The sequence below is a fragment of the Somniosus microcephalus genome, chromosome 8 (assembly GCF_052327205.1).
Source record: "Somniosus microcephalus isolate GS21.2 chromosome 8, FLI_Smic_1.0, whole genome shotgun sequence".
In the NCBI taxonomy this organism is placed as follows: domain Eukaryota; kingdom Metazoa; phylum Chordata; class Chondrichthyes; order Squaliformes; family Somniosidae; genus Somniosus; species Somniosus microcephalus.
The window spans coordinates 68,991,208-69,018,835 of record NC_140994.1 but is presented as its reverse complement, the minus strand read 5'-3'; the positions used below and the strand labels follow the sequence as shown (position 1 = coordinate 69,018,835).

The 27,628-nt window shown below is 49.9% G+C and overlaps 1 pseudogene; it reads right to left on the bottom strand.

Annotated features, from left to right (window-relative positions):
* On the bottom strand, positions 1–27,389 carry LOC147113612 (interferon-induced protein with tetratricopeptide repeats 5-like; annotated as a pseudogene).
* Positions 27,390–27,628: the final 239 nt, after the last annotated feature.

Genomic DNA, 27,628 nt, shown 5'->3' with positions numbered 1-27,628 from the left:
CTATGTAGCTTGACGCAGCTCACGTAGAGCACTTTGAAATTCTTCATTATCGCGATCACACTCCAGGGCTTTCTCAAAGAATTCAATGGCTTCTGATTTCTTGTCATCAACCTGGTGTATTAGCCCCAATATACCAAAGGCTACACTGTCTCTTGAATATTTATTCATTCGATCTTCAGCAATTTGTTTCAATTTTGCACGGCATTTCTCGTTCTTCCAGGTGTTAACTTTGAGTTTTAAGTATTCCTTGAAATGATGAATGGCATTCAGCTGGGATCCCTTCTCATACAGGTGGTACTGTCGATAGTTCCAAAGTATTAATTGTTTATTCAAAAGGTTGTAATCTTTATTTCTAAGCAGGTTGGCGTAGATATCATTGACTTTGGAATATTTTCCACATTTTGCATGGAGTTCCGCCAAATCAAGTATTGCAAAAGTAAGCGAGGGTTTCTGATCAAACGCTGTTTGCAAATGGTACTTGCAAAGTTTAATCAATTTTCTGCTATCTTCACGAGCAAACTATTGAGAAGATTTTCTCTGCAGTGCAATCAGCTTAGTTTGGTAACATAAGCCAATCTGGTGGTGAAGGAGTGCAGAAGATGATTTAACCTTCAGTGCCTTTTTCAATAGCTGTAAGGAATATTCAACAGATCCTTGTTTTCTTAAAGCTTTGGCTGCCTATTGAATTATATATGGATCATCAGGAGACTTCAGCATTACTTCTTCAAGTAATCCGTAACATTCGTCTGTTTGATTGAATTCCTGTAGTCTTAGAGTCAACATGATCTTGACAAAAGAGTCATTTGGGTTCAGTGCTAACGCGCGGTGTAACTGCTTCACTACCTTGCAGTGTTCAGGACGCTGTGGGTATCCAAAGGTTTCTTTAATTCGAAACAGAGAAGTTGCATAAGCTGCATTCCATTCAATGTCATCAGGATCCCCCTCCAGACCCTTCTCAATACTGTTGAGATACCGCGGCAAACGTGGGAGTCGAGACCAGAGCTATCGAAAACACAACTGCTTTATTCCAACCACATGACAAACAGGAACTAGAAAAGCCCGCGCATCCACTTAAATACTTCCCAGACAGGAAGTGCTCCCGGCAGCCTGTCCCTGCGGGAAACAAGTTGCTGGAGGAAAGGGCCCCCGGCTGGGGGCTTCTGCTTAGACTGTCTGTGCTGCCGTGAGCGGATTATGTCCAGTGGTGGCGTGTCGCCACAGAGCTCCCCCCAGAATCCGCTTAGGAGGAGTGGACGAGTCGTGACGGTGGTCTAATGGTTCTGCCGCAGCGGCTCTGAGTGGTCGCCGGTCTGGTTGGTTGGGTCGGGCGGTTCGCCGCCGGCTGTGCTGGCTTGCCGGGGGGACGGCCTCTAGTTGGAGGCTGGGCCACGGGGACCTGTTCCCCTGGTTCTGTGTGTGCTGGTTTGAGCCGGTCGATGGAGACTGTCTCGACCCTGTCGCCGAGTCGCAGCTTGAAGACCTTGTCCCCGGTTTGTAGTACCTCGTACGGACCGTCATACGGGGGTCGCAGGGGCCCGCGGTGTGCGTCGTGTCGCACGAAGACGAAGCGCGCCTGCTGTAAATTTGGCGGGACGTGAGGTGCGAGTTCGCCGTGTCGGTTGACCGGAAGTGGGGCGAACTGCTGAGCAGAAGAGAAAGAGTCGAGCCACTGCTGTTCGGCCGACCAAGGCTTGGTAGGCTCCGGAAGGAATTCGCCTGGGACGCGCAGCGGTTGTCCGTAGACTAACTCCGCTGCCGAGGACTGGAGGTCTTCCTTGACCGCGGTGCGTAGGCCGAGTAGCACCCACGGTAGGCGGTCAGTCCAGGTACTGTCCTGCAGGCCGGCGCAGAGTGAGGCCTTGAGTGACCTGTGGAAGCGTTCACAAAGTCCGTTGGCCTGCGGGTGGTACGCCGTGGTGCGGTGGAGCGTCACCCCGCGGTTGCGTGCTGTGGCCGTCCAGAGTTCGGAGGTGAACTGGGCGCCTCTGTCGGAGGTTATGTCGGCCGGTACGCCGAACCTCGCAACCCAGGTGTTAACGAACGCCCTGGCGATGTCGGCTGTGGTGGTGGAGGTCAGCGGCACTGCCTCAGGCCAGCGTGTGTAGCGGTCGACCATCGTGAGGAGATAAGTTTGGCCTTGCGATGGCGGCAGGGGACCGACGATGTCGACGTGTACGTGGTCGAAGCGGCGGCTGGGTACCTCGAAGTCTCCCAGGGGTGCTTTGGTGTGCAGCTGTACCTTAGCCCGTTGGCAGGCGAGGCAGGAGGTGGCCCAAGTCCGAACATCTCTGCTGAGGCCGCGCCAGACGAAGCGCTTGGAGAGGAGTTTGACGGATGCGCGGGAACCCGGGTGAGCGAGCCCGTGGAGTGCATCGAAGACGCGGCGGCGCCAGGTCTCAGGGACGACCGGCCTGGGTTGGCCGAGTGAGACGTTGCACGTGACTGCCGTGGCTTCGTGCCCGTGCGCGACCTTGGCTAGGCATAGCCCTGGCAGGCTGGTAGCCGCCGAGAGGAGGTCTGGGTCCGTGAGCTGGCCCGCTGCTAGTTGTGCGTATTCGACCGCGAGGTGATTCGCACAGACGGCGGGACGGGAAAGGCAGTCGGCGACCACGTTGTCTCTACCGGAGACGTGCTGAATGTCCGTAGTAAACTCGGAGACGGCCGCGAGCTGGCGTTGCTGCCTAGCGGACCAGGGTTCAGTGTGCTTGGCCATCGCGTATGTGAGTGGCTTGTGGTCCACATACGCGGTGAAGGGGCGGCCTTCCAGGAGGAACCTGAAATGGCGGACCGACAGGTGGAGTGCGAGAAGCTCGCGGTCGAAAGTGGAGTATTTGACCTCCGGGGGGCGCAGTTGGTGGCTGTAGCAGGCAAGTGGCTGCCACGCGCCATTGACCCACTGCTCGAACACGGCCCCGACCGCGTGGTCGGAGGCGTCGGTGGTGAGCGCGACCCGGGCATCGGCCCTCGGGTGCGCGAGCAGTGTGGCGTCAGCGAGCGCGTTTTTGGTGGCGTCGAAGGCGGCTGCCGTGTCAGTGGTCCAGGCTACGTCCATCTTGCCGGATTTTCCTCGGAGGGAGTCGTATAGGGGCTTCATGAGGGCTGCGGCTCTGGGGGTGAACCTGTTGTAGAAGTTCACCATCCCGAGGAACTCCTGGAGGCCCTTGATGGTTGTGGGGCGGGGGAATTGCTGGACGGCCTGCACCTTGTTGGGCAGGGGGACGGCCCCAGCAGGGGTGATGTGGTGACCGAGAAAATCGATCTCGGTTAGGCCGAATTGGCACTTCGCTGGGCTGAGGATGAGCCCGTGGTGGGCTAGGCGCCCGAACAGGATGCGAAGGTGTTCGAGGTGTTCCTGTTTGGAGGAGCTGGCCACGAAAATGTCGTCTAGATAGACGAATAGGAAGTTCAGGTCCCGGAGGACTGAGTCCATAAGGTGCTGGAAAGCCTGTGCTGCATTCTTGAGGCCGAAGGGCATCCTCAGGAACTCGAACAGGCCGAATGGGGTGATGACGGCCGTTTTGGGGATGTCCGCGGGGTGTACTGGGATTTGGTGGTAACCGCGCACCAGGTCGACTTTGGAAAAGACGGTTCGTCCGGCCAGTCGGGCCGAGAAGTCCTGGACGTGTGGCACCGGGTATCGATCGGGGGTGGTGGCGTCGTTGAGGCGGCGGTAGTCCCCGCAAGGGCGCCAGCCTCCGCCGGGCTTGGGGGCGATGTGGAGGGGCGAGGCCCAAGGGCTGCTGGAGCGGCGGATGATGCCGAGTTGTTCCATGTTGGTGAACTCGGCCCGCGCGATTTCCAGCTTGGCCGGGTTGAGTCTGCGGGCGTGGGCAGAAACTGGGGGGCCGGTGGTGGGGATATAGTGTTCCACACCGTGCTTGGCGGCTTTGGCCGAAAAGGTCGGGTTAGTGAGGGCGGGAAACTCAGCTAGGAGTGCCGAGTAGTCGTCCGTGGCTCTGGCGAGGCAATAGGTCGTCAGGCCGGCCGAACGGGCCGGGGTAAAGGCGCCGGGGATGGGGGCCATAGTGTTGATGTCGACGAGGCGGTGCCTCGGAATGTCGACAAGGAGGCCGTGGGCATGTAGGAAGTCAGCGCCGATGAGTGGGCAGAGGACCTTGGCTGTGAGGAACTCCCAGCGGTAGTGGCGGCCCGCGAGGTCAAGCGTGACCATGCGGGTGCCATATGTGCGGATTTCAGAGCCGTTGGCTGCAGCCAGTGTGATACCCCGTGTGCCGCGTTGGATCTCGAGGGCGGAGGCGGGGGTGATGCTGTGCTGGGCCCCTGTGTCGCACAGAAATCGGCGGTTGGTTCTGTCGTCAGTGACGTACAGTAGGGGCTCCTTCTGCCCCGCGGCCATCGCGGGGGCCGGTGCGGGGGGGGATTTGAAGGAACACGGTGGCGTGCAGCGTTGAGCCCTAGCGTCAAAACGGGTGTGGTAGTAGCAGTGACCCGGAGTGGTAGGGCGGTCGGGCCTAGCGGCCCGGGAAGACCGCGTGGTCGTTGCTGTGAGGTCGGGCGCGACGTCGCGAGCGGCCTGTCCAGAGAGCAGCCGGTCGGCCTTTTCGGCTATATCATTCAGGTCCGTGGATTCAGACTCCACAATGACCGGGCGTATGCTGGCGGGGAGCTGCCGAATGAAAAGCGTGCGAAAAAGGGCGCCGGGATTTTTGTCGTCTGAGAGGGACAGCATGTGGGAAAGCAGGTCTGATGGTGAAGTGTCACCAAGGCCGGGGAGGTCCAGGAGTTGGCAGTGGCGCTGGTAAGAGGACGTTTGAAATTTTTTAAGTAGCGCAGCCTTCAGATGTTCGTACTTGCCCTCCGTTGGTGGGTTCTGCAGCGCTGCCCAAACCTTGGGGACTGTAGCGTAGGTGAGCGAGGCGACGAGGTAGTCGTACTTCGTGGCGTCGACTGTAATGCCTTTCAGCCGGAATCTGGACTCAGCTTGAATGAACCAGGCTTCGGCGAGGTTCTCCCAAAAGTCTGGTAATTTAACCGTGACTGCGTTTGTATCCGCCATGCTAGCTTAGGATTCGTCCTGAGCGTCGGGGTCACCAGTGTTGAGATACCGCGGCAAACGTGGGAGTCGAGACCAGAGCTATCGAAAACACAACTGCTTTATTTCAACCACATGACAAACAGGAACTAGAAAAGCCCGCGCATCCACTTAAATACTTCCCAGACAGGAAGTGCTCCCGGCAGCCTGTCCCTGCGGGAAACAAGTTGCTGGAGGAAAGGGCCCCCGGCTGGGGGCTTCTGCTTAGACTGTCTGTGCCGCCGTGAGCGGATTATGTCCAGTGGTGGCGTGTCGCCACAATACATTCATTTGCCTCTTCATAATATTTCCTGCCAAATTTCAACAGTGACCAACCCTTCTCCCCGTATACTTCAGGTATCAGTGCTGTATACTGAGAGCCATCAGTAAATTGTTGACAGATCCTCTCCAGCTTGTCGAGGTAGGATTGGGCCTCTGCCAGTTCTCCCATGTGATAATATACCCAGGCATAGTTTCCATAGGTGATGATGATCCATTTTTCAATTTCAAATTTGTGATTCTTCCTCAGAATCTCTTCAGCTTCCCATAAATTATTGAACGACTCCTCACAGTTGCCTCGCATACAGTTTACAAAAGCAAGTAGATTGTAAGCCATGGCTTGATATTTCACAATATCAGACTTTATTGTATAATTTAGTCGTTCCTGCAAATCATCCCACTCAACCTTTTCCACCTGCAGATTCCACGTGAAGTGACATTGTAGCTGAAGTAATTTCGCTTTCAGTGAGTTCCTCTCAATATCACTGTAAGAAATATGTTTAAATATTTATCAGTTTTTGACGTAATAAAACTCACTACGCACTTGGTTTGAGTATAAAGCAAGGCTTTAATCAACTTGTTTCAGAACATGGAGGTCTAGTTGTACTTCACCAGTTCCTGTCTTACAAAATGTCCCTGAAAAGCTGGGCCCATGCCCGAGTACTTATACTCCTTGGACGGCGCCACCAGCTGGCCGTCCAGCTTTATTTCATGAGTAGTTTCTTTATGACGATGAGATTTATAACAGTTTTGTTACACATTCAGATAGGAATAGTGATGGGGAAATGATTACACTCTGGCCAACCTAGGAACAAAGGAATAAGCAGCTCCAAAAAAGCTGACAACTCAAATTACAACCAGAAGCTCAAACACATGAACAAGTGAAAACAACAGACAGGAAAAGACCAGCTGGACCATAGAGCCTGTCCCATACCATCATGTTGCACTTTAACAACACAACCCCATTGCCCCTCCCCACCAGCCAGCCTCGCAGCCCCCCTGAAAATAGGCACAAGAGGGTCCCAGCAAAGATTGTCAAAGGCTCAGGCCGCTGATACTAGGGAACTTGCAGCCAGCAGGAATCCAGAGTCTGATCCTGGGATCTTTCTGATTACATGGCTGAGCTACTCACTGCTTTAACCAGATGAGCCATTGGGAAAACCAAACTCATTCAATTGAACAAGGACCTGTGTCAGCTGTGGCTCAGTGGTAGCTCTGTCACTTCTGAGTCCGACAGTTGTGGACTTAAGTCCCACTCCAGAAACTTGGGGCTTGATTTTGTCAATGGGGAGCTTTTGGAGGCGGGACTCCCACTTTTTGAGTTGTATTCCCGCTTCAATCGACTTGTGGCCAACCCATGCTATTTTCCCTTGATTGACCTTGTTAAGCCCGCCCAGCGGGCTTAGCAGGCCAAATAAGGGACACCTGGTTACTGGTGACATCCGCGATTGACATTTCATCTGTCAAGAGCTTTTGACAGATGAAAAATCAGCATTTGACAGCTCTGTGAAGCTGTCAAACACTGACAATCTGTCTTCTAACTTGAGTCCTTCTACTGAGACTCAGTTAGAGATCTCTCCAGACCAGAAAGCAGAGGCTGCAGCTTTTGACAGTTCAGCGGCCATTCTGCTTTCTGTGCCGGTGAGCTGAGGGACTCCCGAGAACTGAAGGAAGGAAGCCTGCAGGAGAAAGTTAAGGCAAGTAAAACTTATTTAAAAACTTTACACTCACCTCACACACTTACCTCTGCACACAGGCACCCATCACTCACCTGCACAACGGACATCTTGACCCCTCCAACCCCTGCAGACCGACGGTCCGCCTCGATAACTTGGCATGGTTCGGAGCCGTCGGACAGCCTACACTTCAGGGCTAAAAATAGGGATTAGGCAAAAAGCTGCCTATTAACTACCTGTTAACAGGCAATTAATTGGCACTAATCCCCTTCCCACCTCGGGGAGGCGGCTCCCAGCACAGGTCGGGTACCCGCCTCCTGGGACATTGGCACGCAGGCGGGTTGGGGGCGGGATGGGTTCCTGCCCCCCCGATTCTGCAATTTTCCCACCACTCCCGCCCCCAAATCCACCTCCTCAGGGCTTGGAAAATCGAGCCCTTGAGCTCAAAATCCAAGCTGCCTCTTCAGCACTGTACTGAGGCAGTCCTGCACTGGCAGAGGTGAATTCTTTTGGATGATATTTTAAACTCTCAGGTGAACATGAAAGATCCCATCACAATATTTCACAGAATCATAGAAGTATAGAATGACACAGCGCAGAAGAAGGCCACTCAGCCCAATGTGCTTGTGCCGGCTCTTTGAAAGAGCTGTCCGACTCGTCCCACTCTTCTGCTCCTTCCCCACAGACCCTGGAAATTTTTCCCCTTCAAGTATTTATCCAATTCCCTTTTGAAAGTTATTATTGAATTCACTTCCACCACCCTTTCAGGCAGTGCATTCCAACTCACGGTTTAATTTTTTTCCCCCTCATATCACCTCTGGTTCTTTTGCCAATTTTGCTTTATTTGTTCCTGGGATGTGGGTGTCGCTGGCAAGGCCAGCCTTTATTGCTGATCACTAGTTGCCCTTGAGAAGGTGGTGGTGAGCTGCCTTCTTGAACTGCTGCAGTCCGTGTGGTGAAGATACTCCCACAGTGCTGCTAGGGAGGGAGTTCCAGGATTTTGACCCAGCGACGATGAAGGATCAGTGATATACTTCCAAGTCAGGATGATGTGTGACTTGGAGGGGAACTTGGAGGTGGTGGTGTTCCCATGCGCCTGCTGTCTTTGTCCTTTTAGATGGTAGAGGTCGCGGGTTTGGGAGGTGCTGCTGAAGAAGCCTTGGCGAATTGCTGCAGTGCATCTTGTAGATGGTACACACTGCAACCACGGTATGCTGGTGGTGGAGGAAGTGAATATTTAAGGTTTTTGATGGGATGCTAATCAAGCGGGCTGCTTTGTCCTGATGGTGTTGAGCTTCTTCAGTGTTGTTGGAGCTGCACTCATCCAGGCAAGTGAAGGGTATTCCATCACACTCCTTACTTGTGCCTTGTAGATGGTGGAACGGCTTTGGGGAGTCAGGAGGTGAGACACTCACTGCAGAATACTTAGCCTCTGACCTGCTCTTGTTGCCATAGTATTTATGTGGCTGGTCCAGTTAAGTTTCTGGTCAATGGTGACCCTCAGGATGTTGATGGTGGGGGATTCGGCGATGGTAATGCCATTGAATGTCAAGGGGTGGTGGTTAGACTCTCGCTTGTTTGAGATAGTCATTGCCTGGCACTTGTGTGTGACGCGAATGTTATCTGCCACTTATCAGCCCAAGCCTGAATGTCGTCTAGGTCTTGTTGCATGTGGGCATAGACTGCTTCATTATCTGAGGTGTCGTGAATAGCACTGAACACTATGCAGTCATCAGCGAACATTCCCATTTCTGACCTTATGTTGGAGGGAAGGTCATTGATGAAGCAGCTGAAGGTAATTGGGCCTAGGGCACTGCCCTGAGGAACTCCTGTAGCGATGTCCTGGGGCTGAGATGACTGACCTCCAACCACCACAACCATATTCTTTTGTGCTAGGTATGACTCCAGCCAGTGGAGAGTTCTCCCCCCGATTCCTATTGACTTCAGTTTTACTAGGACTCCTTGATGCCACACTTGGCCAAATGCGGCCTTGATTTCAAGGGCAGTCACTCTCACCTCACCTCTGGAATTCAGCTCCTTTGTTCATGTTTGGACCAAGGCTGTAATGAGATCTGGAGCCCAGTGGTCCAGAACCCAAACTGGGCATCAGTGAGCAGATTATTGATGAGTAAGTGTCGCTTGATAGCACTCTCGACGACACCTTCCATCACTTTGCTGATGATTGGGAGTAGACTGATGGGGCATTAATTGGCTGGATTGGAGTTGTCCTGTTTTTTGTGCACAGGACATATCTGGGCAGTTTTCCACATTGTCGGATATATACCAGTGTTGTAGCTGTACTAGAACAGCATGGCTAGAGGCACGGCTAGTTGTAGAGCACAAGTCTTCAGCATGATAGCTGGGATGTTGTCGGGACCCATAGCCTTTGCTGTATCCAGTGTGCTCAGCCATTTCTTGATATCACGTGAAGTGAATCGAATTGGCTGAAGACTGGCTTCTATGATGGTTGGGACCTCAGGAGGAGGCCGATATGGATCATCCACTCTGCACTTCTGGCTGAAGATGGTTGCAAACGCTTCAGCCTTGTCTTTTACACTCACATGCTGGGCTCCATCATTGTGTATGGGGATATTTGTAAAAGTAACATCAAATGAAACACGGTGACATGAGTCTGTGTTACAACCAGTTGAGGTAACTAAGAAGATAATGGTGCCCCTGATTGAGCTGTTTTTAATTTACACTTTGGAAAGAGACACAAACAGAAGGCTTTGGTAAGAATGACATCAGTAGATGCATCTGCTCCACACCGTTTTTTATGATAAGCTTTGAACACCTAAAGGTAGAGACACGAGTCTGTAATGGTACCAGCTGATCTGACTGTAAGAATAGCAAGGGTCAACAGAAAAATGACTAGAGATAATTAGCTTACATCAGCAGAAAACTTCAAAGGAAATACCACTGAGAAAGGGTATAAAAATTAGACTTTCAAATAGGAAGACAGATCCGCTTAAAGGGGCAAAGCGATTCTCGGCTTCAGAAGCAAGCTTTGTAAGTCTACAACTCTTTGAGTCTCGGGGATCAAAAAGGTACCGTATTTGATTTTGGTGGTATCCTGGAATAAGACTAAGAAATGTAACGAAGTTAAGATTTGAGAATAAGGATCTCTGATAATAAGATTGTAAAAGCTTGTTGTATTTGGAACTGTTAATTCTGTGATTGAATCACCAACTGTAAATTACATGTCGGTTCTTTATTAAACCTATATATTTTTAGAATTGTCTCACATAGTACTTCTGTATCAAACTCACGAACTCAATCTCTGTACACTCTTTGGTGAGGAGTTGCAGAATTCTGCGGGAGTTTTCTGGACCCTCATAATATCCGGAAGGTTACAGTATAGCTAAACTTATTAAAAATGCTTTCTGGAGGACTGTAACATCTTCAGGTTGTTCCTTTCCTTTAGGGAGAGGTAGTCCGGACCTTTAGACCCAATTAAGCGTCTTTAGGATTCGGCTACCTCTAACTTTAGTTGAAGGTGAACGTCTGGGGAATACGCCTGATCCGGGGTAGCCCTAAAAGGGTTAGGACTAGTAATTATCCCTTCAAGATGTTAAACCGAGGCACTGTCTGCTCTCACAGATGGACGTAAAAGATCCCATGGCACTATTTTGATGAAGAGCAGGGTTGTTATCCCGAGTCTCCTGGCCAATATTTCTCCCTCAACCAACATAACCAAAAAAACAGATCATCTGGTCATTATCACATTGCTGTTAGTGGGAGCTTGCAGTGTGCAAATTGGCTACTGCATTTCCCACATTACAACAGTGACTCCACTTCAAAAGTACTTAATTGGCTGTAAAGCGCTTTGAGACATTCGTGAAAGGGGCTATATAAATGCAAGTCTTTCTTTCTTTCATGGGTCCAGAGTCAATGTTGAGGATTCCCAGGGCCACTCCTTCCCGACTGTATACCACTGTGCCGCTACCCCTGGTGGGTCTCTCCTGCCGGTGGGACAGGACATATCCAGGGATGGTGATGGAGGAGTTTGGGACATTGGCTGAAAGGTATTATTCTATGAGTATGATTATGTTGCTTGACTAGTCTGTGGGACAGGTCCTTAAAACCTTTAAACTGTTTCCTCTGGTTACCGACCCTTCTCTAAGCTCTCTCTGTTCCTGCACCCCATTTAAAATTGTACCATTTAGTTTATATTGCCTCTCCTCATTTTTCGTACCAAAATTAATCACACTTCTCTGTGTTAAATTTCATTTGCCATGTGCCTGCCCATTTCAACAATCTGTCTGTGTCCTCTTCAAGTCTGTTACTATCCTCCTGACTCTTGACTACATTTCTGAGTTTCGTGTCATCTGTAAACTTTGAAATTATGCCCTGTATTCCCAAATCCAGGTCATATATATATATCAAAAAGAGCAGTGGTCCTAATACCGACCCCTGGGCAACACCACTGTACACTTCACACCAGTCTGAAAAATAACCGTTCACTACAACTCTCTACTTTCTGTCCCTTAGCTAATGTCGTATCCATGCAGCCCTTTAATCACATGGGCTTCAATTTTGCTAACAAGTCTATTATGTGGTACTCTATCAAATGCCTGTACTTGCCAGGTTTATCCATCTTCCCTTTTTTAAACATGGGTGTAACATTTGCAATGCTTCAGTCCTCTGGCACCACTCCCATATCTAAGAAGGATTGCACCTGCTTTTTAAAAGTGTAAGGGGGAGAAATTCGGTTGTTAGCGCCACCGATTAACGCCTAAAGAGGCCGACAAGTGGGGCGCTAGCCAATTTCCGGGTGGGCGCAAGGCACCTAGCGCCTCGCCCCATATTGAGCATGCATTTAGCGCCGGCGCTAAATCTTAGTGCCCGCTCATGGGCGCAGGCTGAGTGTGACGTCATTTGAGTGTGCAACGCCTTTTGGATGCCCCGGACCGGAAATTCGGTGGCGCCGCTCCCCTCCGTAGCGCCTGGCGCTAATAGTGACAGCTTACCTGGACCTTACCAAGTCGCTCTCGGGCTGGAGGAGCGTTATTTAAAGGGGACTGGTGTGGTTTAAAAGCGGCAGCCATTTTTGGAGCACAACTTCCTCGAGAGCTACAAACAGTTGCTGAGCTGCACACTGAGAGCCATTTGACCACCGAGCCAGCGCAGGCAGATGATCTTCAGCCTTCTGACCATCACCTTGCTGTTGGTGAGCCTTGACAATGGGGAACCTTCCTGTGGGCAATTATTATGGGGGCTGCATTGGAGGGGAACGTCCTGCTGCTAAATCATCTGGAAAGGGCACTGAGACGCTGGGAGAGGGGGGCAGGCATTGCCAGACGGAGGAGGGCCAACAGACATCGCCACAGCAGACCTTACGCTGGCAGGGTTTTCCGACAGCAGTTTTCCTACATGAACATGCCGGAGGAGCAGTGTGTCAGAAGGCTGCGATTTAGAAAGGAGGTAGTGACTGAGCTGTGCCAGCTGCTTCAGCCAGATCTGCAGCCTCAGATAAGGTGCAGGACATCTCTGTCGGTGGCTGAGAAGATGTCTGCTGGCCTGAACTTCTACGCGAGCGGCTCTTCTCAGGCTGCGCGTCAGAGGCTGATCAGATGTAGCTTCTAGGCCCCTCTCATGGAATGCTTGCTGCCATTCCAAGAAGAGGAATGGAGCCGGTCTGATACCCCCAAGCCTGTGAAGGGCAAAATGCATGTAAATAGCAGGCATGGCCATTGTAAATGAAGAAAGTGTTTCATTACACAAAATGTGGTTCCTTCAAACATGAGAAAGCTATGGCAACAGAAAGCAAAAGTAATACACTGACACATAACTGACTCTCACACCCGGGAGACTGTCCAAAACATAAATCACAATACGACCATCTTCCTTGGCCTTGATTGCACTGCGCCAACCAAAGCATCCAATGCCCCATCAGTGAGGCGTTCCGCCCTCTGCCTCACCCTTTCCATGTCTTGCTAGGCTGGTGCACCACAGGTAGGCTCCCACCGCTTTGAAGGCCTACAAGGCAGTGAGTGTGTCTGGTGATGCCAATTGCCCTGCCCCTTTAAGAGCTGGCCGGCGCCACTGTGTCTCAGGGAAAGTGATTATTGAAAGCATCTTTGCTGCGCCCCGCCGCCGCGAAATTGGGTTGCGCCGCCAGGTTAGCGCCTTAAGAGTAGCGTGCAGCACCTGATTTAGCGCCGCAATCACCTTTAGGGGCGCTGCAACCCAATATCGCGCTAGGTGGTGCTAAATTGCGCCTGGCACTAAACTTTGCGCATCGCCGGGACTAGCGCCCCAAACGCGGCTATACCGAATTTCTAGGCCTAACTGTTAGAGACTTACCCTCCTGGAGAAACTTGGAAAAAAACGTAAGTTCCAGGCGCACGCCCTGCCTCTCCGGCATACGCGTTTGACCCCTGAACCCCTTCCTTTAAGGGAACGGAATTTCCAGCTTCCGGTGCATGCACGAAACCGACACTTTCGTTGGGCCTACGGGTGAGTACCCAGTGCGTACTCACCCGTGGAGACCTGAATTTCTGGGCCAATAAGTTGGCCTCAACTGCCTTCTGTGGTAGAGAATTCCACTGGTTCACCACTCTCTGGGTGTAGAAATTCCTCCTCATCTCAGTCCTAAATGGCTTACCCCTTATTCTTAGACTGTGACCACTGGTTCTGGACTCCCCGGCCATCGGGAACATCCTTCCTGCATCTAGTCTGTCTAGTCCTGTTAGAATTTTATAAGTTTCAATGAGTTTGAGGGCAGAGCCTCCGCAATTTCCAATATTACTTCTCTCAGCAACTTAGGAGGCATCCCATCTGGGCCGGGTGACTTTTCTACTTTGAGTGCTGCCTACCTTTTAAGTACCTCCTCTTTATCTGTTTTTATCCTATCCAATTTCTCTATTACCTCCTTCTTTACTGTCACATTGGCAGCATCCTCTTCTTTAATGAAGACAAATGCAAAGTACTCGTTCAATACCTCATCCTCCACATGAAGATCTCATTTTTGATCCTTAATGGGCCCACCCTTCGTTTGACTCCCCTTTTAATATTTATACATTATTAAAAGACCAATGAACACTAGAACCCTCCATTCCCCGTTACCCCACCTACATTATTACCCCTATTCCCCATTACCCCCCCTTCATTACCCCCATTCCCTGTTACCTCTCCCTACATTGTCCCCCATTCCCCGCTGCCAAACCCCTGCATTTGCTCCCTTCACTTTCCTGTCAGAGCTGCTGTTGTAGAGAAAGTGGGAAATGGTGAGAGAAAAAGTGAGAGGGAAGGGGGAGGAATAGATTGGCATTATCGTGCTTTATTGCCAATGAGTATTGCAGGGCGATTCAGCGCAGGTTCCTTGATCTCGCTGGGAGACCCTCTCCTTCTCAGCTGCTGTCCTTCTCCAGGCTGCTCTCGGGTCTCTAGTCATCTCTACGCTGCTCTCTTGAGTTTCTCCCTTGAACTCGTCTCCTCTCCAAACAGCTTTCGGGGCTTTCTTGCCTCTCTTTACCTTCCTGCATGCACTGCCACCTCCCCCAGTCTCCCCATGTTCCGTGTGACTGTGATAATGTTCAGATTATCTGTTTAAGTGATGTTGGTTAATAGATACAAAGAATTACATTGAGTCTACAGCACAGAAACAGGCCATTCAGCCCAACTGGCCTGTGCTGCTGTTTATGCTCCACACGAGCCTCCTCCCATTCCATTTCATCAAACCCTATCAGCCTATCCTTCTATTCCTTTCTCCCTCATCTGTTTATTTCACTTCCCCTTAAATGTATCTATGGTACTCACCTCAACTACTCCTTGTGGTAGAGACTTCTACATTCTACAGGTTTCTCCTGAATCCCCTATTGGATTTACTGGTCGCTATCTTATATTGATGGCCCTAGTTTTGGTCTCCCCAACAAGTGGATACATATTCTCCTGTTTACCCTGTCAAACTCTTTCATAATCTTAAAGACCTCGAGCAGGTCACCCAACAGCTTTCTTGTTTCTAGAGAAAAGAGATCTACAGGTAAAACTTGGGTAGCGCCCCCTTTGGAGATTAAAGGGGAGGGGCCTGGCGCATCGCGTCCCAGCGCCCAGCTGTGCCACCAGGGTTCGGGAGTGCCAGCAAACAGCACACAAGAGTACTGCCGGGCTCACAGAGAGCAGCCGAAACCCCGTGTGGGGGCTTCACAGGGGCCGGGGACAGCAATGGGGGCAGGTGTTGGAAGGCGGCCAGCAACAAAAATGGCCGCTCGCCACCTCCCCTTTAACTAACGCTGCCCTGGCCGCAGGTAGGCCCCACTGACCCTGGTGGACATAGCGTCCGGCGGTAAGTCAGGGGGCGCCACCCAATATTACAGCTGGGGCGTGAGCGGGGCGCTGCGCACGGCGATGACATCATCGGCGGTGGTGCAGCGCTAACGGTTAGTGCCGCCGCTAACCTCCTGCTAAATTTCGCTTGGTTGAATTTCAAAATTGGTGACATGTATGAACAGAAATGGGGTAATCTTTAATCCCCCAACAAAATATGAGCCAGTTCTGTGGATCAAAGTGTTTGGGTTGACCCAAATAATAAATAAGTCGCCAATGTTTCTGCTGAGTGTAAAACCAGCTCATGAGGCTTAAAAATTAACAATAACATTCTCAAAATGAAGGACAAATTAAGACAGGCTGAAGCAAACTTGGCTCAGTGGGTAGCACTGTCGCCTCTGAGTCAGAAGGTTGTGGATTCAAATCCCACTCCAGAGACTTGAGCACTTAATCTAGACTGACAGTTTAGTGCAGTACTGAGGGAGTGCTGCACTGTCGGAGGTGCCATCTTTCAGATGAGACATTAAACCGAGGCCCCACCTGCCCTCTCAGGTGGGCAACTCAAAACAGCTGGAAAAGAATCTGGAAAGGGAGGGGGCGGATGCTGTTGTTGTCCTCCATCTCAGGATTATTAACCAAACCATGTGCAAATTGGCATCAAGACAAACAGATTAGGAAAGTCAACACGTGGCTAAAGGAGTGGTGTGGGAAGTAGGGCTTCCATTTCTTGTGACACTGGCACCAGTACTGGGACAGGCAGACGCTGTACCATTGGGACGGGCTGCACCTGAACTGGGCTGGGACCATGGTCCTTGCGGAAAGGATAACGAGGGCTTTAAATAAGACTTTAAGCTAATAACATGGAGGAAGAGGTGGGGGGTGCGGGGAGGGAACTGCTAGAAATTACAGAAATCTAACAATAAAAGAACCAGGGAAAGAAAGTAAAGGACAAACTAATGGAAGGAACAAAGTTAACACGAATGGCCAGTGATCAGATCAAGACATAGAGCATAAAGGTAAAATAACTACTAAAAACAAAGAGAGAGGAATAATAAATGAAAACAATTTAAATTGTTTGTACAGCAATGTACGTAGTATTCAAAACAAAATGGATGAACTGGAGGCAATAATTGTAGAGAGGACCCGGATATAGTCGGGATGACTGAAACATGGCTACATAGAGAACAGGATTGGCAACTAAATATTCCAGGATACAACACATTCATGAAGGAAAGGGAAGGAATGAGGGGAGGTGGAGTAGCTGTAGTAGTTAATGAAAACATAATGGCAGTAGAAATAAAGGATGGAACTAGTTTAGGGCCTAGGATGTGACTAGCATGATAGATACAGAATGCAAATGGATTGAGTTAAAAGCTAAGTAGGGATCCATCACTCTAATAGGGGAATATTATAGACCACCAAATAGTGGAAGGGAATTTCAGATATAAATATGTAAGCAAATCTACAAGTTGAGTAGCAGGCATAGAATAATAATCATGGGAGATTTCAACTACCCCCAACAAAACTGGCAGGAAGAAGTAGCAAAAGGAGAAAAGGGAATTGAGTTTTTACCGTGTATACAGGACGTCTTTCTCACTCAGTACGTAAGAAGTCCAACAAGAAAAGAATCGCTGCTGTAATGGGTAATGAACCAAACCAGATAGGATTGAGAGTGACATAAGTAGGTCAAAGACTAAGGTAACTGATTGGAAAAGAGCAAATTATGAGGATATGAGGGTGGAACTAAAGAAGATAAATTGGGAGAAAATCTTGCAAAACAAAGAGACCGAAAAACAGTGGGAAATCGTTAAAGGGTAATCGATAGAGTTCAAGAGAAACATATTCCACTAAAAGTTAAAAACAAAAAAGCTAATTATGGGGCACCGTGGATGAATAACGAAAATTGATATTAAAGGAGAGGAGGACAAAAGGGAATATGAAGAACTTAGGAGAGAAGTTAAAATAACAATCAGTAAGGCAAAGAGGAATGGCAAAACAAACAGAAATATAAAAAGAGCTAATAAAGTGTTCTATAGAAACATATATAACAAAAGGGAAATTGAAGTAGTGATAGGTCCACTGAAGGATGAGCAAGATAAACTCACAGGTAATGACAGAAAAAGGCAGAAGTATTGAATAACTACTTCGCCTCAGTTTTACAAAAGAAGCTAACAAAATCGATACTTCACTAGAGGATGAGCTTAAAAAGAATATTAATACAGTTGGGATAGAATGGGAGAAAATAATTGACAAACTAGCTGAACTAAAAAATGATAAACCCCAGGTCCAGAAGTTATGCGACCACACAGACTCAAGGAAACTAGGGAGGAGATAGCAGAGGCACTAGTTTATATATTTCAAAGTTCCATAGACCAGGGGATAGTGCCAGAGGGCTGGCAGTTATGGTGTTCCAAAATACAAAAAGGGAAATAGAACAAAACCTTGGAACTTTCGACCAGTCAGCTTAATGTCAGTGGTAGGAAAGATACTGGAATCTATACTAAAAGAAGTGATAGTAGAGCATCTAGAGACAGAAAATGTAATAAAAATAGTCAGCATGGATTCCAAAAGGCTAAGTCATGCCTAACTAACCTGATAGAATTCTGTGAAGAGGTAACAGAAAGAGTAGACAAGGGTAATGCAGCCGATGTCATATACCTGGATTTTCAAAAGGCCTTCATTAAGGTACCACACGGTAGGCTCATGATAAAGGTTAGGGCATGTGGAGTCAGAGGACAAATAGATGAATTAGTAGCAAATTGGTGAAAAAATAGAAAGCAAAGTGTAGGGGTAAAGGACAATTATTCAAATTGGAGGAAGGTAAAAGTGGTAAAGTGGCAGAGAGGTTTAGGGAGGGAATTACTGAACTTTGGACCAAGGCAGCTGAAAGCACGGCCACCAATTGTGGAGCAATTAAAGTCGGGGTTATAAAAGAGGCCAGAATTGGAGGAGCGCAGAGATCTCAGAGGGTTGTAGGGCTGGAGGAGTGTACAGAGATAGGGAGGGGCGAGGCCATGGAGGGATTTGAAAACAAGGATGAGAATTTTAAAATTGTGGTGTTGCCGGACTGGGAGCCAGAGTAGGTCAGAGAGCACAGGGGTGATGGGTGAACGGGACTTAGTGTGAGTTAGGATACGGGCAGCAGAGATTCGGATGAGCGCAAGTTTATGGAGGGTGAAGATGGAAGCCCGACCAGGACAGCACTGGATTACACAATTCTAGAGGTAACAAAGGCATGGATGAGGGTTCCAGCAGCAGATGAGCTGAGTCAGAGGCAGAGTCGGGTAATGTCACCAAGGTGGAAGTAAGCGGCCTTGGTGATGGAGCAGATATGTGGTGGGGAGCTCATCTCAGGGTCAAGTACAACACCAATGTTTGAATGCTCTGGTTCAGCCTCAGATAGTTGCTAGTGCGAAGGATAGCATCGGTGGCTAGGGAATGGAGTTTGTGGCGGAGACCGATGGTCTTCCCAATATTTAGTTGATGGAAATTTGTGCTTATCCAGTGCTGGATGTTGGACAAGCAGTGTGACCAATTAGAGACCGTGGAGGGGCCAAGTGAGGGTGGTGGTGAGGTAGAGCTGGGTGTCATCAGCGTACATGTGGAACCTTGGGCTATAAATTCGGTGACGCCCCACCAGCACGTTTGCGCCGGAAATTTAGCGCCCGCCGCCGAGCCAGTTGTGCCCGCCCCAATTCACTTTCAGCGCCCCAAAGCGGAAGCGGGCGCTGGTACAGGGTGTGCCCGCCCCGCTTGGGGCGCTGAAAGTGAATTTCAGCGCTGCCGGTCCCGCTGCGCCACCCGATGCAGAGCGGCAGGCTGCTGTACTGCAGGCCTCCCCCTTCTCTTAAGGGGGAGGTGCCTGCAACGGCCGGAGCCCCGTTGAAAGTGCCGGCAAAAGAGCCCGGCACAACGGCGAAGTGCCGGGCTCCACGGAAACCAGCCGGCAATGCCGCGGGGGGCGGGTGGAGGAGGCCGGGGAAGGAGGTGCGGGCAGGCGGCCGCCGAAAAAGCGGCCGGCCGCACCTCCGCTTTAAATAGCGCCTCTAAGGCTGCAGCACGGCCAGGTTTTCAAAACGTTGTTAGCGGCCGCCAGGGAAGAGGCGGCCGCTACTGAAGATGGGGATCGGCGTGGTTTCGGGCGGTACCGGGGCGCTGCGCACACCGATGACGTCATCGGTGCCGGCGCAGCGCTACCGGCTTACGCCGATTTAAAGGCCCACCTAATTTCAGCGGCGACGCAACTTCCGGTGCAACCCACTCTTGCGCCCCTAAATGGGCGCAAACCCAAGGGAATTTCTAGGCCCTTATGTTTTATTTTGGGATGATGTTGCCGAGGGGCAGCATGTAGATGTGAAATAGGAGGGGGCCAAGGATAGATCGTTGGGGTACTCCAGAGGCAATGGTGCGAGAGTGGGAAGAGAAGCCACTGCAGGTGATTCTCTGGCTATGACTGGATAGATAAGAATGGAATGAGGCGAGTGCAGTCCCACATAGCTGGACTGCGGAGGAGAGGTGTTGGAGGAGGATGGAGTGTTCAACTGTGTCAAAGGCTGCAGACGGGTCGAGAAGGATGAGGAGGGGTAGTTTATCATGGTCACAGCCACATACGATGCAATTTGTGAATTTGATAAGGGCCATTTCAGTATTGTGGCCGTGGAGGAAATCTGATGGAAGCGGTCCAAACATGGAGTTGTGGGAAAGATGGGCATGGATTTGGGAGGTGACAGCTGTTCAAGGACTTTGGAGAGGAAAAGGAGGCTGGTATGCAAAGAGGGGACAAGGATTGGTTTTCTGAGGAGAGAGCTGATGACGGGAGAGTTGAAGGGGAGGGGGAAGTACCAGAGAGGGAACCGTTAACAATATCAGCTAATATGGGGGCCAGGAATGGAAGTTGGGAGATCATCAGTTTGGTGGGAATAGGGTGGAGAGAGCATGAGGTGGGTCTCATGGACAAGTTGAGCTCGATGGGAGCATGAGGGGAAAAAGGAGAGAAACTAGAGAAAGATCTAGGGGGTGATTTTATCAATGGGGACGTGATGGAGGCGGGAAAGCTGCTTGTCGGGTATTAGTCCCGCCTCTATTGATGTCCGGCCAACCCACGTTATTTTCCCTTGAGTGACCTTGTTTTGCCCACCCAGCGGACTTAGCAGGCCAATTAAGGGAAAGCTGGTGACAGAGAATGTCAGCCTATGATGTTTCATCTGTCAAAATTTTTTGACAGATGAATTGTCATCGTTTGACAGCTCTGTGAAGCTGTCAAACACTGACAATCTGTCTTCTAAGTTGAGTCCTTTACTCAAGGCTCACTTAGAAAGCTTTCCTGAGCAGAAAGCAGAAGGCGGCTGCATTTAAGAATGCAGCGGTCATTCTTCTTTCTCTGCCGTGGAGATGAGGCAACTCCACAGCCGAAAGGGATGAAGCCTGGAGGAAGAAGCAAAGGTAAGTAATCTTATTAAAACACTTTAGACTCACTTCACACACTTACCTCTCCACACTTGCACTCATCACTCACCTGCACAGTGTACTTTTCGGCCCCTCCAACCCCTGCAGACCCACGGCTCGCCTTGCTGACCCTGGTGAGGTTCGAAGCCATTGGGAAGCCCACACTTTAGGGCTCAAAATAGGGATTAGTAAAAAAAACTGCCTGTTAACTACCTGTTAAGAAACAATTAATTGGCACTAATCCCCTTCCCGCTTTGAGGAGACAGGACCCGGCACGGGTCGGGTACCCACCTCATGGGAATATGGCACGGAGGCGGGTTGGGGGCAGGATGGGTACCCACACCCAGATTCTGCCATTTTCCCAGCAGTCGGGCCTCCATACCCACCTCCCCAGGACTGGGAAAATTGCCCCTGTGAGTTCAGGGCTAGGGCAAGGGGGAACCTTAGCGGAAATTTAGCCTGGTGGTCTGGGTGAAGAGAGGGAAGTGAGAGAGGCAGCTAAAAGGATGGTCTAAATCTTACTGATAAAGATGTCCATGAGCTCTTCATAGTTTTGTTGGAGGTGAGGGTAGAGGAGGCAGGGAATTGGGGTTTAAGAAGACTGTTTGTATTGGAGAATAGAAGGCAGGGGTTATCATTGCAGGATGATCCTGGGATAGTGAATAGTTTTGGCAGAGGAGAGCAGGGCCCAATAGTGCTTTATGTGGTCCAGTCAGATCAGGTGATGAATAGCTAAGCCAGTTGTTCGCTATAAATGCCTGGATGCTTTGGACTTAAGGGAGTGGCGATGAGGGCCATACCAGGGGGAATGACCAGGGTGAAAGAGAGCAATGATTTAAATGGGGACAAGGGCCTCAAAGGTGGAGGTGAGGGTGTGTTTGAGCAGATCAGTAGCTGCAGAAATGTCGTGGTGAATGTAGGGCCAAAGGCTAGACAGTTGGGAATTTGAAAGTGCAATTGTAAGTGACTTGGGGAGAATTAATTCCGGGGGGTTTGAGGGTTTGGGGGATGTGGGTGGAGAGTAATACAAGGAAGTGATCATAGATGGCCTTATCTTTGATTGACACGATGGAAGCAGTGAGGCCAAGCGAGATGACAAGGTTGAGGGGGTGGCCGTGAATATGGGTAGGGGAGTTTATATGGAGGGAGAGATTAAGGGAGGATAGGAGGACAGTGAAGAGAGCCTGATGGAGTTGAGATGAACTTGAAATCACCGTGAATGAGTTGTCGCTTGGTGTAGAGGCTGAGGGAGGAAAGCAGTGAAGATATCTCAGTGAAAAATTTGGCATGGTACTTGGGTGGGTGATAGAGAACGAAGATTTTAAATAATAGGCGAAAGGGTGGAACAAGGGGGGATGCTTGAGGGAGGAGAAGGTGCTGGAGGAGCAGGGTGAAAAAACCAAGGTGTAATTTGGTGATAAGAACCACACTGTCACCACTGCGGTTTGGGCGTGTTAAGTGGTGGAATGTATAGCCAGGCGCGGAGGCTTCAGTTAAGGGGAAACTGTCATCACCCCTCAGCCGGTTTCTGTCAAGGCCATGATGTCGATGCAATCATCCACAATAATTTCGTGGATGGCAACGGCCTTGTTCACAATTGAACAGACATTCTCGAGGGAAATGCAAAGAGGGGCGGTGATAGCTGATCCGCTGGCAGAGTCCACAGGTTCAGCCTTGGGAGGGGTGAGCGGGACGGGAAGGAGTTGGAAAGATGACCCCCCAGTGGTTGCACTGGGTGGGTAGGTTGGCGAGAGAGCAGGATGAGGCAGTTGGGTTTGCTGCTCCTAAGAAGGGGGTAATGAGTGCCTTGAAAATGCCACAAGAGGCACAAAGAGAGCAATAGGCTTATCTAAGAGGGAGTCGAGCCTGGGACGGTGGCAGGAGAGTAGGAAGGTGGAAGAGTGCTGAAGGGTTGGGGTAGGGATTTGGGAGCACAGAGTATCCGAGAGGGGAAAAATGACAGGAGGGAGGGGTCTAGGAGGGGTCTTCTTCTTCTTATGTCCACGGACAGTCTATACATAGCCCAGCCAGAACTGGACACATTTTTGCGGCTTGCTGTTGGATTCGGCAAGATCTGCAACAGTGCAGGGTTCCTCTAACGATGGGCACTGCAGGAGATGTTGCATAGTCTGTGCCTCAGTTCCACATTCACAAGTTGTCGGCTGGTTGAATATCCCCATTTGCTTAGTGACAACTTTGAGCAACCTACACTGGTCCTAAGTCTGTTAAGGCACTTCCAGGTTGCCCAGTTGCAATTAGAAAAAAAAAGGGGGAGAAAAAAGGAGAAATAGAAGTGATGGGCTCGGGTCTGGAGCGGCAGCCAAAATGCGCACGTGAATGGACACAGGGAAACTCATTTACAGAGCCTTGGTTACATAGCAAGGTTAGGATTGATCTGTCCTGGTAATAAATGGGGAATAAAAAGGAGACAATAGGAGGGAGTCCAGAGTTAAATTCAGAGGTCCCGTGGTGGGATAAATTTGAGGTAGTTGGGTGGAGTCAGCTTGGAGCATCGACGAACTGATGTCCAGGTTTGGAGACAGGTGTGGAGGGTGAGTGAGTCTAGAAACTATTTGAAGGGTGGAGTGTCGGAGGATGCACTGCTGGAGGTATTTCCGTGGGAATGAAGAGCCAAGAGGTGTGTAGAATCGATCGCGGGCCAGAAATCAGTGGCGAGGCTGGAGCTCACCATAAGATCCAGAAGCTGTGGAAAAATGGACTACGGCCCGGGAGAGTGAATTATTGGCCAGGAACCACGCTGTAGTTGAAGCTGAAAAACCAGTAGGACAGCCAAGTAAGTGGTGAGGGGGGAGTCCTGGGGCAAGGGAGATTCAAGATTTCATTGTGGGGCCCTGAGGAGCAGTTCTGCCCCTCCTGTCCTGGTCCACAAGGAAACCAAATCATTTTTTTTGGCAAACTTACCTTTTGTGACTCTTCTGGCCCACGAATCAGGACAGGAAAGGAGTGGTAAGTACCACACTCCATTTTAATTGCCCCCCTGCCCGGTTTCCGCTAGGCGGCGGGGGAGGGATTTAAAATTGGGACCACAAAGTCAGTTAGAAAGGGAGAGCCGAGCTGGCAACTGACTTGCTGTGTATGTTATTTTATTTCTGGAAACAAACTCCTTGCTCAGTAGTCCAAATGCAAATTTAAATACAGAATAAATTTAAATGATCTTTACCTCATAATTCTGATTGGATGGAAAATTCAACAAATTCATTCTTCAACTTTCGCTCCAATGGTGTGTTGATCGAGCACAGTGCTCGGTGTGTTATCATTTCCAGATTATTTGTTTCCTGAATGTGAAACTAGAAACTGAACCTGTTAAATGCAACTAACCACCACTGTTTTACAATCTGCCTTCTCACCAGATGAGAATTTTAAAATTGAGGCGTTGCTGGACCAGGAGCCAATGTAGGTCAGTGAGCAAAGGGGTGATGGGTGAAGGGGACTTGGTGTGAGTTAGGGTACGGGCAGCAGAGTTTTGGATGAATTCAAGTTTCTGGAGGGTGACAGATGAGAGTCCGGCCAGGAGAGTGTTGGAATAGTCAAGGCGAGAGGTAACAAAGGCCTGGATGAGGGTTTCAGCAGCAGCTGAGCTGAGGCAGGAGTGGATTGGTGTGACGTTACCGAGGTGGAAGTAAGCAGACTTACAGATGGAGCGGGTATGTGGTCGGAAGCTCAGCTCAGTGCCAAATATGACAGCAAGGTTGCGAATGGACTGGTTCAGCCTCAGGGAGAGGGATGGAGTCGCTGGCTAGGGAACGGAATTTGTGTTGGAAACTCCCAATATTTAGTTGGAGGAAATTTCTGCTTATCCAGTACCGGATGTTGAACAAGCAGTGTGACCAATTGAAAACTGTGAAGGGGTCGAGAGAGGTGGTGGTGAGGTAGAGCTGGGTGTCATCAGCGTACATATGGAATCTGATGCTGTGCTTTGGGATGATGTCGGTGAGGGGCAGCATGTCAATGAGAAACGGAGAGGGCCAAGGATAGATCCTTGGGGGACTCCAGGGGTAACGCTGTGGGAGCGGGAAGAGAAATCATTGCAGGTGATTCTCTGACTATGACTGGATGGATAAGAATGGAAACAGGTGAGTGCAGTCCCTCCCAGCTGGATGACGGGGGAGAGGCGTTACAGGTGGATGTTGTGGTCAACCGTGTCAAAGGCTGTAGACAGATCGAGATCAACGAATAGGGATAGTTTACCACAGTCACAGTTACATAGGATGTCATTTGTGACTTTGATAAGGGCCGTTTCAATACTGTGGCTGGGGCGGAAAACTGATTGCAGGGATTCAAACATGGAGTGGCGGGAAAGATCGGCATGGATTTGGGAGGCGACAGCACATTCAAGGACTTTGGAGAGGAAAGGATTTTGGAGATGGGGCTGTGGTTTGCAAGGACAGAGGTGTTAGGGATCATTTTTTGAGGAGAGGGGTGATGACAACAGATTTGAAGGGGATGGGGACAGTACCTGAGGAGAGGGAACTTTTAACAATATCAGCTAATATGGGAGACAGGAAGGGAAGTTGGGTGGTCATCAATTTGGTGGAAATAGGGGTCGAGTGAGCAGGAGGTGCGCCTCATGGACAAGGTGAGCTTAGAGGTGGCATGAGGGGAGATTGGAGAGAAACTAGAGAAAGATACAAGTTCAGGGCTAGGACAGGGGGAAACCAAAGGTGAAGTTTGTCCCGGTGGGCTAGGTGAAGGGACGGAAGCGGCAGATGCCGCTGAACGGATGGTCTCAATGTTCGTGACAAAGAAGTTCATGACCTTCTTATACTTGTTATTGGAGATGAGGGTGGAATGGGCAGGGAGAAGGATTTAAGAAGACTGTTTGTCATGGAGAATAGAAGCCAGGGGTTATCATTGCAGGATGATCCTGGGATAGTGAGCAGCTTTGACCGAGGAGAGCAGGGCCCGATAGTGCTTTATGTGGTCCAGTCAGATCTGGTGATGAATAGCTAAACCATTTGTCCACCATAAAATTCAAGTCTGCATCCCTTGGACTTAAAGTAACGGCGATGAGGGCCGTTCCAGGGAGATTAATTAGGGTGAAAGAGAGTAATGGTTTAAATGGGGACAAGGGCATCAAAGGTGGAGGTGAGGGTGTGATTGTGCAGATCAGTAGCTGCAGAAATGTCGTGGTGAATGGAGGCTAGGCAGTTGGGAATTTGAAAATGCAGTTGTAAGTGAGTTGAAGAGAGTTTTTTCCAGGGCTGGACACAGAAGGAAGTGGAGTTGGGAGGGGAAAGGGGGAAGTGGGTGGTGAGCAATTCAAGGAAGAGATCACAGTTGGCCTTATCTGCGATTGACATGGTGGGAGTAGCGAGGCCAGGTGAAGTGGCAAGGTCGAGGGGGTGGCCGTGAATATGGGTCAGGGAGTTTAAATGGAGGGAGAGATTAAGGGAGGATAGGGGGTCAGTGAACTCAGAGGAGAGAGAATGCTGAGTTGAGATGGAGGTTGAAATCACCGAGGATGAGAAGCCAGTCGGTGTAGTGACTAAGGCAGGAAAGCAATGCAGAAATCTTGCTGGGAAATTTGGCTTGATATTTGGCTGGGCATTAACGAACGAGGATTTTAAATGAGGTGCGAGAGTGTTAGAACAAGGTGAGATGTTCAAAGGAGGAGAAGGTGCCAGAGGAGCATGGAGGCAGACTATGGTGTAATTTGGTGATAAGCCACACCACCACAGCCGTTTGGGTGAAGCCAGTGGTGAAAGGTATAGCCTGGCGGGGAAGATTCATTTAGGGGGAAGAGGCCTTCATCCCTCAGTCTGGTTTCCATCAAGGCCATGATGTCGACATCTAAATGCTGAGATGTACCACAACCGCAAAGGTTATCACTCGCTGAATGTGCAGTTGGTGTGTGACCTTGCTCAGCACATCATGATGCTGAATGCCCGGTATCCTGGCAACAGTCATGATGCTTTTATTCTGCAGCAGTTCGCTGTTCCCTCAGTCTTTGAGCCACAGAGGTGCCTATCGGGTGACAAGGGCTATCCACTGACCACCTGGCTCATGAGTGCACTTCGCAACCCAACCAGAGCATGCATACAATGAGAGCCAAGCTGCCACATGGAATCTGATAGAGCAGACCATTAGCATCCTTAAACAATGCACATGGATGTTGACAAAATGGTATGTTGTTAAGTTTCCGTTGTTTAGCAGAATTACATAAAAATTATTACTTTGAACCACTTTCCTGTGTTGCTCATTCTTGGTTGCTAGGTGGCAACTCCCCTATTCAGTTGCTTGTTGATGAATGGGAAGACATGAATTGACAGAGAGCAATGCAGGGTGTGCAATGGGTGCAGGGTTGGTCATAGGACTGTTTTGTCTCAGTGGCATTGGGCGGGGAGAGTGGCAATTGGATATGATTGTTGCATCAGTCCAGTGGTGGCAACTAATCTGTAGCCTCTTCTTCTAGGAGAGAACTGAACCCTAGAGCTGTAAGGGAATCCCTATCATCATGGGCAGCAATGTGAACAGCTGGTGATGCTTTGGGGTTGCCATCTTAACCCTCCTTCTCCTCTCTCGCCTTCCTCTTCCTCCTCCTCAGATTTATCTGCAGATGATATGTGCTCAGCACTTTGTTTCTCCTGCACCTCCACGATCATTCTGGAGACCCTGTTTGGTGAGTACTGAAAGCCGCCTCCAGATCTGTCCAGGCACCTGAAGCGCATCTTGAGCATGCTGATCTAGCTGTCATATGGCTTTTATTATAGTGCTCTTGGATTTCTCACGGGTGTCATCAGCCAAGTTTGATGGGTGTATCCTTTGTCTTCTAATAGTCACCCCTTAAATCTGCTGCAGGTCCAAAGAGGTCAGAGAGCTTAGACGGCTCAAGGATGAAAGCATTATGGCAGCTCCCCGGGAATCTGGCGCAAACCTGCATAAACCTTTTCTTGTGGTACGACACCAG